At 35.8% G+C, this 14,985-nt stretch overlaps 1 long non-coding RNA gene across 1 annotated transcript in view; it reads left to right on the top strand.

The window, feature by feature from the left end:
• Nucleotides 1-14,985, top strand: part of LOC113978412 — an 87,020-nt gene that overhangs the window by 43,156 nt on the left and 28,879 nt on the right. The window contains exons 6-7 of the long non-coding RNA XR_003537566.1: nt 969-1,043; nt 1,421-1,584. This is a non-coding gene — a long non-coding RNA (uncharacterized LOC113978412). The remainder of the gene's footprint in view (nt 1-968; nt 1,044-1,420; nt 1,585-14,985) is intronic.

The raw sequence follows: 14,985 nt of genomic DNA, 5'->3' as shown, positions 1-14,985 counted from the left end.
ACTGACTAGGTGATAAAGTTCCATCATGAATTTGTGGAAGTCAGAAGACTTGGATTTTAACATGATTTAAAAAACACTAATGCCTTTCACAAAAATAAACACAGTTTCAGTTAACCATGTGCTTAAATCATTCATAAAATGCAGTGACTTCAGCAGAGGCAAAGTACAGTCTGTTGCATGATTACCTATTTCTTTATCCTTGAAGGTGAATTTAACTATATGATATGTTCCTTCTTTATCTGTCCAAAAGCCTCTGGTTATTAATGAACTTGCATATGAAAGTTTCTTAACTGAGGCCTCAGTTCAGACTCTGTTCTCACAGCTGAGTGAACAGCTATTGAGGCTAAATATTTGCCAAAACCAAATGGAACGTGTGTCTCCTATTCTAACAAAAATACCTAAAGTGTAATCCCCATTCCTCTGTTTTCTCTGATGAAACCTATGGTTCTGTGTTAGTATTTATATAGCTGGGAAATGCACCATTTATACCTATATAGCTAATATGAATCTTTATGACTATAGCCTTGCCTTGCCTTCCCTTCCCTTCCCTCAGGTAAAAGCCTGAAATGCTACTTATTGTTATTTTATTTTGTTATATCAGAAAGGCCCACATGTGCTGCAAAAAAATATCTGCAAAGCACATGCACCTTAGTAATGCCTGAAGCCAAAATAATCATCCCTTATTTATCTCACATATTGACATTAGGACCCTTTGAGAGAATGCTTTCAACCTTTACAGTGATTTGAAATCTAAAAATGGCAAGAAAAAGATCTCGTTGAGAGCATCGCCACGATTCAATTTTATATATCTTTTCATTTGACCTTTCCTCATTATTAAACAGCCACACTGGGCACTTTTATTCGCTGTAAGTTGTTTTTAAGGCAGTGGCAACGAGAAGGTTATAATAAAACAGCTTATGAGAGTGTTGATTCTATTTTATGAATGTTACCATTTTATAATATTGTAGGTGTATGTCAGCTCCTCAACAGGAAACTGTGTACAGAAACACCACGGATCTTGCAATTTTATGAGGACAATGCAAGTAGGTTTCAGCCAGGTTGGTTCCAACTCATCTGTGATAAATGAGAAGATAAGGCAATCAGTGCACACCATGACACTCCGTGCAGCTAGTTAGGCACACTTCAGAACTATTCAGGTGTGCTCACGGAGCTTAGGAGTCTTTCCTGAGGGGTGTCTCAATATAAATACATCCTTCATGGTGGCCACTAGAAATGCAGGAGTTGCTTTTCCAAGGCTTAACCCAGGTCAGATATAAATAATAGATATTAAGGGTTAGTTGTGATGCTGAGGCTGTGTTAGAGGCTCTGTGTTTCAGTTGGGTCAAAAGAATGCCTTTGCTTTTGGGGTTGTTTTTTTCTTTTTTTTTTTCCCCCTCTTTTTCTTCTTTTCTTTGCATAGCTCCTGTGCTTGACAGATGCCTGCAAAATTTCATCACACCTTTGTGAGGACCTCTTTGGGTCTTCAAGAGAGAAGGTTTCAGCCTCTCAGGAGCAAAGATTTATATCCAAGGAGTTCTATTGGCCCTGCACCAACGATTAAAGTCTGCAAACTGTTGCAAGCAGGTGAGTTGTCCCACTCTTTAAAAGTCTGCTTTTCTCTTTTAGTTTTCAAATGTACTAATTGTGTAAAACCAAGGATTGGCACTGTGTCATAAAGAAGTGTGACATATATTGCAGAAGCTGCAGTGCCTGTTAGGAAAATGAAATGCTTCTCCTGTAATTGCAAAGCTAACAACAAAGCAGTTAATTGTGTCTCTCTTTTGGTGTGGGATGTCATGTGCCTCATCTTTTCTTGCTGCCTAGCTGTGATGTTCCTTGTGTGGATATTCTCTAAAGCAATCATTTTTCAATGCTTGTTCTGCTCATGCAATTTTTAATGGTCTCATAGATCTTCCCATAAAACTAATTTAAATAATGATTTAGTAGAAACATATTTTAAATAAGTAAACACTTCTAAGTATAGCTGGTGTTGCACTATGAAAAATTAAATAAATATATCATGTTTTAAAACATCAATATTTTAATTGCTGTACATGTGCCATCAAGCAAATATACCAGACACACATTTTAATTCGAAAAAATAGTGGAAAACAGATACTGAATGTACTGTCTAAAAGTTTAGGAGCAATAAGATGATATTTTTTATTAATCAAATGTTTTATTTTAGGAAATATAAGTAAGAAAACACCGATTTTCCTCAGCATAGTAACATAAGTTCACTTATATGTGTAAGAACGTACATATTTTTAAGAATAAGGTGAGAACTTCATAAGAATGGGAGACATAACAGATTTTGGAGGAAAAGTATCATACAGAAATTAAGCAGCCAGCTGGGAACCTCGGATTTAAAAGTGCTGTCGGGGCCCAGAGTTCCGAATGGCTGCAGGAGAGATTTGAGCTCCCAGGCTGTGCGGGAAGGGGGAGGAGAGGAGCAGGAGAAGTGTCAGTCACGCTGTTTATACAGCACCTCCTGCTGTCAGATCCACCCGGAGAAACGAGCGTTGACTTTGGGGAGACCGCTCCTGTCTAGAGCTGAGAGTGGTCAGCAAGGAGAAATCCAACAGGAACAAAACCGAAACCGAGAGAGCACGTGAAAGACAAACAAGCAGAAAAGGAAAAAGAAAAACTTGTTTCAGAACGTTTCTGAGGCAGTGGAGTGATACATTAAAAAGTCAGATGTATCTTTACACTTTATGTCGATGATTTTACACTTTTAAGATAACACTGCCTCTCACAAAAGCCATGGAACAGAAATCTATTACTTTCCAGTGCCTTAAAATATAATATTTACTCTTAAATAAACACAAATATATATATATAATGCATACGAGTATTTAGCAAGTATAATGGCAATTAGTAGAACAAAACAGACAATACAGTTTCTAAATAGAAATTCACATGGAAGTTGTTTATTGACTATTTTTTGCTCTTTTCTGTGAAAAACATATAAAGACATTTCAGTAAATTAGCTCATGTTAGTAATTCCTTTGCTGATTATCCATCAGGGTTCAGCTGGAAATTGTAAATGACAAGAAATACTTAACAATTTCAGTGGATTTGAAATTTCTTTTGAAGACAAATGATTCTTTGCAATGAAAGCCTTGCATATAGGCATATGCTCATATAACCACGTTGGCCATTTGTAACTTTTAAGAGTCCAGATTATAGGGATAAATGTCAGTACAGCTATGACAGTTAATTGTCTACAAAAAACTTATGATTAAAATAATTTAGTAAACAATTAATAATAATAAACTGGATTAATAAGATAGATTAAGTGCCGAAATGAAAATTTTGCAGCACGAGAATGTTAAATGTTTTGTGCAGTTAATGTGCCAAAAGCTTGTGTTATTTTGAGTTATATTACTCCAAAGATAAGATGAAACACATAATTTGGTGTAAAGTGTCTCTCTGGTAATTTTTCCAACCATTTTCTAAGAAGTTGTGTTAGTACTGAACATAAAGTAATTATAGTAACTGCAGGTTATTTTAGGCTGTAGGTATAACAATTCTTACCATATTTTGCTTATGTTGCCCTTTTTTTTCTGAATAACTGAAACAAGTTTATTTTGTAAAGAGCACACCGTGATACGATACAGATACAAAATTAGAAAGCATGTTAATTAACAAACCATTCAATGAAAATACTCTCACTTTGTCCTGTGGTGCTGAGGCCTGACAGGGTAATGCTGTGATGATTGTACAGTATTCACAGCAATATAACCTCTAGCCACTACTTGACAACATTAAATATATTTTCTTGATTTCTGTTTATCTCTGTGCTATTTTGACATTTGAATTACTTGTCCTTACCTTGTCTTTTCACGTAGATAAAAAGGGAATGGAAGTAAAAAAAAAAAGGAACATTCTTTGATTCGGTATTACTCTGCTGAGACACTTTAGTCTGTCCATTGAAGTCAAATTTTACATACAACTAATAATATGCTAATACACATACTTCTATAATAGTATGCTAATACACATACTTCTGTTAAATCCATCTGGACTTCTGTTTAAAATGCCTGGGTTGAATTAATACAATACACAGTTTCTGGTCCACACAGTGCACTGGTTGCACGGTGTTGTCTTTATAATCACTCTGTTGCTTCTTGCCCCAGAGGAGTGAGGAGTTACTGTCTCTTTGCTGTGGCGTTTGGAGCCTTTTAAAGAGGACACTCAGTATCCCTTAAATAGTATTCCTTGAGTTTAATACAGTGAAGGAAAACAGGTAAAACTGAATGAGTACTTGAGCTTTGGGTTTTACTTTTACTTTAAATAAACGAGAAGTAGGAAAATATATACATATAACCACTATACTACAAAAACCTTCTATCTTTTCCCTTTAAACACTTTCTGATTGCAATTGCAGATGTGTACAATGATCTATAAGCTTCCCTAAAATCTTGACAAATATATTGGCATTTTAATGCCATTAAATTCTGGGACTGTAAAATGCAGTTTTCTAACAAAAAACAACAAACAAACAAACAAACATAAAAGAAAGTAAAATTTAAACAACAGTTCTGATAGAATCATTCTGCTATTAATATTTCAGTTGTCAGCCTTTTACCAGAATTTTAAACATTCTGTGTAGGTGTCTGTTGGAATTTCTGGTATCCTCAAACCTATCTGGAGGTTAAAATCAGTTAATTTTATATATAATGTGCATGGTTGGGTGAATGCACCTAAGATATTTTTTTATCTTTTTGTCGAGCCACCACAGCTTCTATTAAAAATGCTTTTAGATAAAAAAAAAGCGTCGCCAAAATGAAAACTGCTTTGAAGTGAGCTGTGACACGTAACAATAGGAACAGCACTATATCTGATAGCATGGGATAGAGTGAACACTTTGGGAGAGGGGGGATGTCCACCTCATTAGCATTCTTCATCTGTAGTGGTGCTGTTGGTGGGGGTGTTGGAGTAGGAATGCCATTGTGCCGGGTTCCAGTGTTTGGGGACAAACACTGCTGTGGAGGGAACGTGTGAAAAGGCCATAGTACTGACAGTGAATGAGGAAGGCTGTGCTTTCTGTGTGCTTCAAGCAGGGAAGCTGTCATTCACAGGCCTAGCACAGCTAAACAGAGGCCAAAAGAGATGACTCAAATACCTTTTAAAATGATATTAATGATTTTTAAACGTTTTCTTCATTTAGAGTTACGCTTTGTTCAAGCTGTTGATCTGTCCTTTACTAAATGATATAAAACGTTACGTGGACAGGTAAATAGAAGAATATCTCATTGCCACAGTAAAGATTTATTATGGAAGATGTATGTGTATAAGTATTTGAGAGTCACAAATTTCTTTCAGCATATTTGAATGTTTTTGAGCACGTGTTACTCGCAAGGGTTTAGCAAAATCTGAATGTGATAGTCAACAAACAGAGTTGGTCCAGGGGTTTTATTCTGTGTGGGTTTTTTTTACTGGAAGTGTGTTATATGTGGGGATGAGGAGACTGAGCTGGGATGAGAAGTGACAGGAAATTGTGCTGAATGTTCATTAGTTTGATCTAGCAGAACTTACAGTAACAGTAATTAATCATCTGAACCACAGCAAATTACATTACATTAAAGTAATGGAGCTAGTATGCAAAATACCCACAAGAAAACAAAAGAGAATAAAATTATTGACTGATCCTACTACTCGCCATTTTGGCTGTGGAAACACAAGCTTAAATGTATTATTTCAAAACTGCATATCAACAGTTTTGCTGTTATTATTCTAAGGTATATCCACAAACAACATAGTTCATAAGGCTTTCCTCATTTTTCTATGCAGATCCATAAAAATGTTACTGACTTTTAAACAATTGAAATACTGCCAATACCAGAACAAAGGAAAAAGAAAGTCTATATTTCTTCTATTTTCTTGTGTTGTTCTTTGAAACTGCTGACTCAAGTACTGGAGGTTGAATACCTCTGTGATACACAAACAAAAGCTTTTCTCCATAACTTTTCTTCTTTTTTACTTTATAAGAAACATATCTGTCATTACTATTCAAATGGTTTTCACAGATTACAGTAGTTGCATTGTTCAGTAACAGCTTTAATGACTCGTTTGGGTTTTTTTGCCCCCATACAAATAAAATGTAAACTAGCTTTTAGGAATAATCATTTTGCAGGTGCTTTGCCTGGCAGAAACTAATAAAATGATACACTTCTATAAAATATTTTTAAGTCAGTATGTTTTTCCTATAATTTTTAGATCCATTCTTGTTCACAGAGTTGTCAGAAATTTATACCAAAGGACACTTACCCTGTTTATAGTGCTGTTTCCAGAAAATTAGATTATGTTGTGATAAATTCAGCATAATAATTATTAGATATTATTTGAAGAAAACGAGAACTTGACCAAAATGCTTAACTTGATTTCCAGTTTAACCCAATCTTGTATTTGTGTTTTTATGGCTTTTGAAAGTGTATTCTTAAAATAACTTGAATATCACAGCCTCTGTCCAGTAACAACCCCTCCCTTTTTTAGACTTAAATTATTTGTTTCCTCTTCCTTGCAGCGTCTGATTTTCTAATTTTGTATGACATTGACTTACACTGTTGAAGAGGTGTTAAGTATCTTTATTTCCTTCTTTATAGGTCACAGAAGAATAGATTTTTTTTGTCTGTTTGACCTGAGTAGAGACCACTCAAGAAATAATCCCATGTTAAAGTGAACTTTGTGTAGAGCAAGATTTGAGATGAAAACTGTACTATTTCAGCCTAGCTTCCTATTAAAATAATATAAAAATAGTGGTTTGGTAATTTTGAAATTGAAATAGAAAACTGCCCTCTTGATAGTTCAGCTAAGTGACTCTTAGAATGTTGTATTGTTTATAGATTTGAGTGAGGCTTGAATTTTTTCCCACAGCTGAGCTGCATTCTAGTTACCAGAAGTATTTTAAGAACCTTAAACTTGTGTCTTTTTCTAAGTGTCATGCCTTGAGCAGGCCTAACATCAGTTAAATGAAGTGAAAATTGCATTCTTGTCTTGATAGAGATGAAAATGGATTTCTGGTCATGAAATAGATGTAGTTGTCACTTTTTTAAAAAGGTGTCAGCAGTTTGCTTCAGCAAGTAAGGTGCCAATTCAGTATGACAGTAAACTTGTGATCTGAGCAATCAATAAAATGCTTCAATAACTTCTGCTTCATTACACTTATAATAAGAGGCTATAGATCTGTGGCACATAAAATGTTGATAAAGAGGATATGTAGGGACTCAGTGTGACATTTTGTTTTAGTAATACAGTAAGTGCAATGTTGCCATCTAGAGTTTGTGCATAGGTAATTATCCTGAAAGCAAAAGCTCCAGTGAAAAAATAAACATTGCTTTTTCCAAGCCCCGTTTATTTCCATCACTTAGTGGCACGGATGTCTGTCTATCTGGAAGAGTTCATTTGCCTTGTCACAAAATTGTTTAGGTCAGGAAAAGGAGGACAATTCATAGCATTTTTATGCTTTTTCGTTTGGTAATGTGTAAGGATACGATCTCCCCCCCCCCCGCCCCAATCCAACATTTAAATGCATCTAAAAAACAATTATCATCTAAATAGATTTAGTTGTTACTAACAAAAATCAGAACGTTGCAGTGATTTGACACCTGTAAGGGGGAGAACGGAAGCTTTGCAGTCACAGGGAGTTAATGTTGTGAGGTTTCACATTCTGACCAAGTGCTCTTTCAGTTGATTTATGTATTATGAGACCATAAATGGCTCCTGCTGATTTTTCATAAACATACATTGCAGGGGAATTGTCTCTGAGCTATTTATCTTGTAAGAAAATTATTTTGATATGTTAAATAGGGGGTTTTTTTTCCTCCTTTTAATATGGACGGCACCTGATTGATAGAACACATAAAGAGTTTCCGCCATATGCCATATTGCATTTCAAATAAATAAAACTTAATTTAGATCCAGACAGACTTTTACTTCCCAGGGAAATTATTGGAAATCCTAAATTCTTCTGAAGTGTATTTTTAAAAGATATAGAACCAACTGCTCTGTCTAGTGAGCACGAAGGATGGGCTTATTGAGTTCAGCAATCTAGCACTGTTTTATTTTGTTGAAAAGAAGTGGTTGAGATTATTGAAGACTGGGTAATTAAAAACTAGTTGCACAGATGTAGCATGTTTGTTACAAGAATGACTGATTAAATCTTTTCCTTTTTATAAGCAGCAAGAATGATACTGCTTCTGGTTTTCCTTCTACTTTGGCATGTAACTTATAAACAATTTTTTCTTTTAAGTGTCAGAGCCTTATTGTTAATAGGATGGCTACTCATGCTTCATGTTTCTGATGAGGTGATCTGGTAACACTGTCCTGTACTTTATTCTCTTAATTTAATTGTTAATTTTGTCTGCACTGATATTACATAGATGAGAGTAAATGGTGGAAATGTGTCTGAAGTTGTGGCAAGGAGTTAAATGACTACTTTAAAAATGTAATTTCTGGATTGTTTTTCACCATGAACTTGCATTATCTTTTCTCTCCCTGTTTGAACCTGAATGTTTGCCGGAGACATATGGTTTATGCTAAAAAATTACATATTAGTCAAAACACCACAGATGGGGGATGATATTCTTTTGCAAATTAGAAATTAAGCGACCATTTGGGACTAATGAAGTTTTAATTATAGCAGGGTCCAACATCTTTGTCCAGTGCATTTGCCACTCATATTTGATGAAGCCTCGCTGGCCACAAACCAGTTCACCTTTTGAAGATGTCATGTGCTGAGGTGCCTCCTGCATAATTAGGTGAATCCAAACAGGACATGGATTCTTTGGTGAGGACAGGGAGGGAAAAGGAAAAGAAATTTGTTACTTTGCTTTTTATTATCAGTCTTGTCATTGGATTACCAGAAAATGCCTGTGCAAGAGACGTGTCTCTGCACTGAACTATGAATTTGATTTTTTTTTAGCATTTAAAGTTCATAGACTCAAAAGTCTTAAGACTTAGTTAAGACTCCCTTTGTTTGACTTTGATGGCATGTAGAATAATTTTGATCATCTGGGTCCAGGTTCTAAGGATGCGTCGGACAGATGATAATGTTCCTGTATTTTGTCTGTCTTTATGCACACTGAGATTATTTCAGGTAATCTCAGACTCTCTGTCTTTCCTTGGGGATTGTGCAAGGTCAAATTGCATCACATTTGCCACAAACCCAAAGTGAATAAATGTTCCCTCCACCAGATCAGTTGACAAAGGGGGGGTTGTTAAACAGAGTAAATTGAATGTGTGCCTGAGTCTGGGGGCACTGAGAGGTTCTTCTTGTATAACTAGGTTTATAGTAAATTTATGAGTTTTCAATTTTATTCTAGATTTCTGGCTTAAGAAATATGAAGTATATCTGTTAATCAGGAGACAGAGGTCTTCAGTTATATTGTTCATAAATAATCTGTAAACGAGTGTATTATTACACAGACAGGATTGAATCCAGCTTAGTTCCTGATGTATCCTCTTGGAGTTATGTAGGAAAAAAGTTAAATGTGGACTATCTGCCCATATGAAGATGGGACTATACTTGCAGTAGTGTCCTGTCTGTTACCTACATGCAGCACTGCCTTTTTTTCCTCGTTGTGAGTTAAATGAAATGCTGCACAATTATTAGATTTACTCGTTGAGTTAGATCTTCCACTAAGCTTATTAGAAGTTGCTAAACTAAAAAACAAAAGCTCAGTTTAGAACTTCCTGAACATACTGAAAATAAATCGTTGCATTTTGCAACTTTGAGAGTAATTACGGAATTCTATTGCTAAAGTCAGTGGAAGTAGGTTTGACAGATTTTTCTCTAAATTACTCAACCACCTACAGGTATTATTGCCAAGATTCTTTTGAAATGAGAATAAATTTTATGGAGTTACAACAGCAGAGTGAAAGGGTAGGTTTGATAGATTCCCTGAACTGTTTCAACACCCACAGGTATTATTTGTAAGAAAACAATCATGCAGAGTCTTCAGCTGGTTAGAGAGGGCACAGCATTCCATCTTCACCTGACATCCTATCTGTTCTCTCAACATCCTGTGCCCCCTGCCTACCACCCACTCCTCCCAAAACAATGCTCACCAAGAGAGTTTTGTGTGAATGGACAAGAATATGAATGTTTTTTAAAGGAATCTGAACAGTAGAGAAAACACATTGTTTGTGGGGGACGAAAAGGATTGAGATGGGAGAAGAAAAACTGTCTTAAGGATTGATTAGTATTCTTCACATTCTTTCCTAATTAATCAATGTTATTCTTTAATTGTTAGAACCTCTCAAAAGCAATTATTTACTGGCTTAAAAGCTAAATGTGAGAAAGAATACCCAAAAAAGATGAAATTGAAGGTTTTATTTGCTTTATTTCTCTCTTTTTGGTTTGGCTTGCTTCAGGCTTGCAAAGACTGGTTTGTTTTTTCAATTATTCTAAATAACTAAGTCCTGAAATATTCAGTGAGGGTTCTTCACATTTCATAAACTTTACCTAAATGGGTTTAACATGAGGACCTTAAGTCTGTAAAGATCAAACATTGTGATGTTGAGCATTTCTCAAAGATGCTGGTTTCATGTTATGGTTTTATTTCAATACACTTTTAAAAAAAATATTCCTATAGTGCCTAAAAGATCCAAAAAGACTGGGCCTCTTTATAGTACATGCATTAGATTTATTATATGTCACACAAATATAGTTTCCTGTACCTTATAGTGTAATTTTATTAAAATTCAGAAGACTGCTATTATACAATTTAAAATTTGACCATTTTTTTCAAAGAGCTTTTAAACATGTTTACATTCTTTTTCTGTTTTAATAATCTGCTGTGTTTATTGTTTTGAATCTTGATTAATTGCTTAAAGTCAATAGTTAAAACATAAATATTTCCATTTAAAAATTAAATTAATTCAGTTTTATTTTGAATATATCAGGGATGAAGATCAAAACTGTCTTCTCAATTTGTAGTGACTTGCAGCTTCCAAAGACATTAAAATAAATTACTGCTAAACTTATTCTCTAGAACATGACACTAAATCCTAAATCTTTCTCTTTGTCTCGCTGAATAATTTTTTTTCATAACCCTTACACTAAGAAATGGAGAAATCACCTTACTTAACTTAGTACAACTGAAAACAATGAAGTGCTGAACTGCCAAACTGTGCTGACTGAGCCAAGGGTTTTCTTAAGAGCATCCAGAACATGAGAGATTTCTGTTGTGCCAGCTCAGAGAGCTGCAGCCCTGTTGTGCTCAGGTCTGATTTATAAGCTGCAGTCTTTTGCCCAGAACTAGTGATAAACATCTGTATCCCATCACCCTTTGGGTGTGGTCGCCAACCTGTATTTCTTTTTCAGCTTGATCTTCTCTGCAGATTCTCTTCTGCACAGACACACTGACCTCTTAGAAGTTCAGAATTCCTTTCTATTTCAGTGGCTCGAGAATGTCATTATCTGAATGGCATCTGATGGATCTTCAGTCCTCTTTTTTTGTCATATGTTCTTCTTTCAGCAGTCAAAACAGGAATCCTACCTTCTTGGAATTGTGAAGAGCTCCCCCAGTTTGGACAACAGGCAGACAACTGTGTGATACAAAATGTGTTGCAGCCTGTGCCATGAGCTGAAGTGACTGTTCACTGTTCTTGTGAATCTTTTTCCACCATTGCAGCAAAGAAACTGGTTGGCAGTATTCCTCACTGGGATTTTTTTCCCTGAGCCATCTCAGCTGCTTCATCCAGCTAAGTCATCTGGGTTCCATGCTCTCTGTCAAGTTGTCATGCTCTAATAATTTATAGGTAAGTGGGATGCTTTCAGAATTTATATCCTCGGGTCTTAAAGGCAGCAGTTATTCAAAGTAAAGGTACCATTCCTTTGGGCAAACTAGCAGAATGTGTGGGCATTATATATCTGTAATTCTCTAAATTAATTGCAACCCTGAGTTGGCCTCTCAGTCAAAGTTGCAAACTGTTCACTGGTTCAGAGACAAATTTACTTCTTAGCACAAATGTGATCTTCAAAGCACTTCAGAAGAATGATTGAACTTCAGCTTGCTTTGCCCATTTGGAGAGACCCAAATGTTTACCTCTTGCTAGAGCAGGATGGTTGATTGTGTACCATTTCTCTCTCATGACAAGGGGACATCTCCCCACATTCACCTTTGGCAGTGTCCTGGTGTTGCCTGCCAGAAGGGAAGGGGAGTTTTATAAGTTACCAGGATTCTGGCAGTCCTTGTTTGTGCAGGTAGCCCAAAATACAGGTGTATTTCAAGAAATGATTTAGTTGTATTGAGTAAGATAAGAAGTATATTGTCCCCTGCTTCCCAGACTGGGCTGTAAGCAGTAGTTTAATGAGCATGTCTATGTCCCAAAATGTAAGTACCTCCATATTTTTGCATTAAAGTTTACTTACAGTCCATGATCACTACTAATCTTGACATCTTTGAAAATGTAGAAGGAAGAAATGGTATGTGAAGAAGGAAAAAATGGTCCTCAGTTAGAAAAAAAAAGTATTTCATGAGCTACTCTCCCAATCTTTAATGACATAAAGAAGGAAAAATATTCTCGAAGACCTTGATATAACCATTAACTCTTTAAAAGGTACAGAACGTGGCCTAAGGACTAGTTTCTGCAGGAGACAGTTATCTCAAAAAAGTCTTAAAGAATTTGGATAATTCACAACAGACATGGTAAAGCCTGCAGTAACATGATTTTGCCCTGCCAAGATTGGAAGTAGAACAGACTTTTCTGGAAACAGGTTTTGTATAGACAACCAAGTGTCTGTTGAATGCTTTGTGGTTAATCACATATCTCCCAAGATCCAGAAAATTCCTTTCCAAAGCCTGTAAACAAGGGAACAGGTCACCAGTGTTGACAATAGCTGAGATAACTGACAAAAATTTTTTTTGATAATTGAGAAATATATCTTTAGACTTCCAAATAACTGCCAGGAAATAAAATTTGGGATAGCTGTTATCTGCCAGAGGTCCTTATTAAAATCCAGATTGAATTAAGGCTTTAAAAAACTAGAACAACCAGGAGCCATACAGCATTTATACTTATGAGAACAAATTCCATCTAAAAGAATAAATGTGGAAAGACTTGGAAGAGTCTGATAATATGGTCAAGCTTTCACGTGTAGATCCTTCAAAAGCTCAGAATAAAATTATACTTAGTTGTTATTCACTCCTTATTTCTTGATTCCTTGTCAACTTTGTCAAAACTCTGTTTTCTCCTGAGTTTGCTTACAAAAATTATCTCTTTACGTTTTGAAATAGTTCTGTTTGACTTTGTGGCACATTTTTATTCAATTTAACTTACAAATATGGAGGTGTTATACATATGGTACTCCAGTTATAATAGAGAGCATGATAGCATTTGCTGAAATTCCAGCTGGTAGAAAATTAAGTGTGCAAGCAGTCATGCTCAGCAGAAGAGTGTAAAGCTGAGAAGTATATCCTGTAGCTGCTTATTTGGAGATCAGAGTTGTTTTCACTGATTCCTTCAGCATTAATGATGGTAGTTAGAAATATTTGTTCTCCTATTTTTTGTCCTGGTTTTGGCATTGAGATGGAAGACCTAAACAGTTTTCTTTCTTCATAAGATGCTGATTTGTCTATAAACAGGCAGTTCTTTAACACTGAAGCACTGATTACTGACTCCAGCTGTGATGTTCCACCACAAAGGGCAAGGGAGATTCTCCAGCCTAACGCTCTGGTTAGGAAGATGCCATTTAAAAAAGTTTCCCTTTTCTTAGGTGAGTCTTAGGCTGTCATGTGATCCAAGCCTTTATCAAGTGTTGTGCTGCTTGGTTCCCACCAGTCCCTTGGGCAGGTTGGCTCTCCTGGGTTGTAGTCAGCACTTCAACCAGGTGAAGGGCTTGGACAATGTGCAGGAATTGGATGCTCTGAAAATGTTCAGTGAAGAAGGTCTGTGAAAACTCTGTGCTGGAGTTTTAACTCTTTCAGATTTGCTAGACCACTTGTTACCATATTTAGTATGTCATATTTTCTCTCCCCTCCCCCTCTTTCTCTGTGTTTTCTTTAAATGAAGACCACATCTTTCTTATGTCGTATTACTGCAAATGTCACTGAACAATGGACGTTACATGAAGGAAAACAACCTGATGTCAGGAAATATAACAATCAAGGGACTGTTTTCCAATGGCAATAGCAGTTATATTATTTCTAAATTATATAAGTTTTTTGTTTGTAGGGAAATTGACATCTTTTAAGTATAGGTGTAAATAAAGATGATTCCAGCCACAATTTACTGTTGAAAAACATATTCACTACTTACATAAAACATAGATTTTTGGGAAAGAATTACTTCTGTTGATCTTGCAGAGATATATTATTGCTATGCTTAGTTTGTGAAATACTTGCAGTATTGTCCTAAGGGAAGAAATTTGCTTAAAAGCTCCTTTTCACATACAATTTTAATAACACAAACTCACATTTGGTTTGCCCTTAATGTAATACACTTGAATTTTACAATGTATATTTTCTGCCTGGTTAAGGTTATACGTAGCTCTTTCTCAGAAAACTTTCAGGGCTGCACACTTTTTATCAGTATTGTTTAATTCATCCTCACATGAAAAATCCCAGTACACATCATGAAAATAAATGCGAGTATTGGGCTTCTGTTCAGCCCTAAACATCGGACCGGTCTCATGGCTTCTCTCTGAATGCCAGTCACAGGATGCAGATATTCCTGCAATTTTACATATTTTTCCAGGGCTGGCATCTGGCTGCTCTGTAGATTCCTGAGGCAGTTCTGTTAGCACTGTTGAGATGCCTCCAGGTCCACCACGTGATGGAGTTGCAGATGGAGCACTTGCGCAATGCACTTTCCTTTTTCCCGGTTTAATCATACCAGGGAGTCTGTCGTGTTTCTTTGTGAGAGGTAGTATTTCTACATGCTGAAAAAAAAGCTATTTCCCCCTTTTAAAAATTAATTAATAAGCCTTCGATTTTTAGAGAAAATTTGGAGGAAATCCTCTATTACAGTGAGCCTTTC

Source organism: Neopelma chrysocephalum, unplaced genomic scaffold (genome assembly GCF_003984885.1).
Source record: "Neopelma chrysocephalum unplaced genomic scaffold, ASM398488v2 Primary Assembly neopelma1_323, whole genome shotgun sequence".
Classification (NCBI taxonomy): domain Eukaryota; kingdom Metazoa; phylum Chordata; class Aves; order Passeriformes; family Pipridae; genus Neopelma; species Neopelma chrysocephalum.
Note: the sequence above shows the minus strand (reverse complement) of the source record. Positions and strands in the feature narration are given on the sequence as shown.